This window comes from Miscanthus floridulus, chromosome 10, assembly GCF_019320115.1.
Source record: "Miscanthus floridulus cultivar M001 chromosome 10, ASM1932011v1, whole genome shotgun sequence".
Taxonomy (NCBI): Eukaryota; Viridiplantae; Streptophyta; class Magnoliopsida; order Poales; family Poaceae; genus Miscanthus; species Miscanthus floridulus.
In genome coordinates this window covers 68,960,519-68,964,154 of record NC_089589.1, presented here as the reverse complement: position 1 = coordinate 68,964,154, position 3,636 = coordinate 68,960,519, and positions in this window count along the sequence as shown.

Sequence of the window (3,636 nt, the reverse complement as noted above, 5' to 3'; positions counted from 1 at the left end):
GAAAATGTGTTTAAGCTCGGATATCGTGCTAATGTAACTAAGTTAGAACGTGTTGGCGTTCTGTTTAGTTGTACCAGTTTAGTCGACATGTCATCCTAAAAGGTTTGTATGGCCCTGGTTTGTCTTGCGGTCGGAGTGTGAGGTGCGTAGCTTGTGCACGCGTAGAAACACACAAGTCAAACCAGAGAGCATCTGCCGATCACCCATAGCGTAGAGAGCGGATACCATGCACGCGTTGGGAGGAACCGAAGACATGGCCTGCTCTGAAAACCCAAGAAGGAATGGTGGTCGATTTTAACTGGTAGAGTTAGAATAACAATAGACATCAAAATGACACATTAGAGTGGTCAGAGAGATCATAATAGCTTTATTGAAATAAATCAATAGTACAAGAGGGGTACATATCTTAGTAGCTAAGCATAGAAACGCCTAAGCTTGTCGATGTGCTAGGAATTGGGTACGTCTATGCCGTCTAGGCGAGCTAACCTATAAGATGTAGGGCGTGTAACCTCCTTGACCATGAATGGTCCTTCCCATGGGGTTGCGAGTTTGTGGACACCAGCCTAATTCGTCTTCCACTTCAGGACTAGGTCCCTGACCATGAAGAACCGCTCCTTGACATTCTTGTTGTAGTACCTACGCAAAACAACAAGGTATTTGGCTATACGTACGTAAGAATCAAGCCACTTCTCTTCTGCACTATTTACTTCTAGCTCCCGTACTTCATTGCCTTGTCTTCATTGAAGTTCTCTACCCATGCTGATCTGAAGGCTATATCTACTGGGAGCACTGCCTCAGCGCCATAAACCATAAAGTATGGTGATACGCCGGTATTGCGACTGGGCTAGGTTCTGAGACCCCAGACCACGGCTGGTAACTCTTTGAGCCATCTTCCAGGAGCTTTGTCATTCTCTCTGTACATCCTCTTCTTGAGTGCATCCAGGATCATACCATTTGCCTGCTAGACCTATCCATTAGCTCTAGGGTGTGCCACTAAGACGTATTTTACTACTATGCTCCTTTCATCATAGAAGTCCCAAAAAGCGTTCTCGATGAACTGAGTACCTAGATCAGTGATGATGCTGTTGGGTATGCCGAAGCGGTGGATGACCTGGTCGATGAACGCGATAGCCTTTTCTGAAGATGCATTGACCAGGGGCATGTACTCTATCCACTTGGAGAATTTGTCGATCAACACAAAGATGCATGTAAATTTCCTAGGGGCTGATTTGAAAGGCCCGATCATATCTAGTCCTCAGCATGCGAAGGGCCAAGAGGCTGGTATAGTCTAAATCTCATGTGCTGGTACGTGGATTCTCTTGGTGAAGAACTGACAACCTTCACAATGGCGGACTAGCTTCTCTGCGTCGGCTACGGCTGACGGCCAATAGAACCCTGCTCGAAAAGCTTTGCCAACCAGCGTTCTCAAGGCCATGTGGTTGCCGTAGGAGCCAGAGTGGATTTTGTCTAGGAGATGTTCATCATCCTCCTAGGTTACACACTTCATCAAGATTTCCTCCTTTGCGTTCTTGTGCCATAATTTGCCATCGACGAGTAGATACTGCTTACTGCGACGCATCAGGCGTTCATTTTCTGTCCGATCGGTGTAGCTGCTACCATTTGTTAGGTACTTGATGAAAGGTACTCTCTAGTCTGGCTCCTTAGTGGTCGGAGGTGGTTTGGTGGTGTTTGACGCCGGAACCATAGCCACCAATAGCTGGTCTAGAGGCTTGTCGACCGCAGGATCTTCTTCTTTGATGGAGGGCGTGAGCAGGTCTTGACCAAATACGCCATGTGGGACTTTGGCTCAGGATGATCCTAACTTTGATAGCGCATCTGCTGCTTTATTTTTGTCCTAGACCACATGTGTGTACTCGATGCCATAGAACTTGCCTTCTAGCTTTCTGATCGATTTGTAGTATGCATCCATCTTTTCGCTGGTCATATCCCAATCCTTGTTGAGTTGGTTGATGACCAGAGCCGAGTCTCCATAGACATAAAGACGCTTGACACCGAGTTCGACCATGATGCGCAGACCATGTAGTCATGCTTCATACTCGGTGGTGTTATTAGATGCCAGGAAATGAATCCTAAGGACATATCAGAGCTGCTCCTTGGATGGTGATACGAAAAGGACTCCTGCCCCTGCATCGTCGATGTTGAGAGAGCCATCAAAGTACATCTTCCAATACTCGGTGGCCCCCTAAGAGGTAGGTGTGCTTAAGTCTGTCCACTCGACGATGAAATTGACAAGTGCCTGAGACTTGATTGTAGTATGGCTTGCAAATTCCAAGGAGAAAGGGCATAGCTCCATTGCCCATTTGATGATGCGCCCATTCGCATCCTTATTGTGAATGATGTCTCCCAGAGGGTACTCAGTCATGACCACCACACAATATCCGTCAAAGTAGTGTTTCAACTTTCGGGATGTAATTAGTATGGCATAGATCAGTTTCTGAATCTGTGGGTACCTGGTCTCGAATTCATTGAGCACCTCACTGATGAAATAAATTGGTCGCTATACCTTGTAGATGTGGCCGGGCTCATCGCGCTCGACCACCATAGCAGTGGAGACCACTCGATTAGTTGCTGCAATGTAAAGTAGGAGGGTTTCATCTTCTCTAGGAGCAGTGAGGACTGAAGGTGATGTAAGGAATTGTTTCTGCTGTGTAAAGGCAGCGTTTGCTTCCTCCGACCACTCAAACTTCTCGGATGCTTCGAGCAGTTGGAAAAACGGTAGTCCTTTTTTGCCTAATCTAAATATGAAACGACTGAGGGCAGCCATGCATCCAGTAAGCTTCTGAACATCTTTCACCTTTTTGGGCGGCTTCATGTCCAAGACAGCTTTTACTTTCTCTGGGTTAGGGCATATGCCATCGTGACTGACGACATTGCCGAGCAGTATACTAGATAGAACACCAAAGATGCACTTCTTTGGGTTTAATTTCCATTAGAATGTGTTAAGGGCTGCAAAGGTGCGTTCTAGGTTGTCGACAAGGGTATATGCTTCCTTGGTTTTGACAACTATGTCGTCAACATAAGCCTCGATGAGGTCATCTTTTATCTTGTCTTTGAGGCAGGCCTGTATGGCGTGTTGGTAGGTAGCCCCAGCGTTCTTGAGCCCGAACAACATGGTCATGTAGCAGTAGGCGCCGAAGGGCGTGATGAAGGATGTCTTGATCTAGTCGTCCTTTTTGAGAGCGATCTGGTGATAACCAGAGTAGGAATCAAGAAAGGAAAGCAGCTCGCAACCGGCAGTTGAATCCATGACCTTGTCTATGCGAGGTAAGCCGAAGGGGTCTTTAGGGCAGTGTTTGTTGAGATTAGTGTAATCAACGCACATTCTCCATTCCTTATTCTTTATGCGTACAAGAACCAGGTTGGCTAACCACTCCGGATGATACACTTCTTTGATAAATCTGGCTGCTAAAAGCCATGTAACTTCTACCCTAATAGCCTCCTTTTTGTCGCAAGTGAACCATTGTAGCTTCTGCTTGATGGGTTTGGCCTTGCCATTGACATTTAAGGAGTGCTTGATCAAGTTCCGAGGTACACCGGGCATGTCAGCGGGTTTCCATGCGAACACACTCATGTTGCTTCTCAAGAACCTGATGAGTGCATCTTCCTATTTAGGAT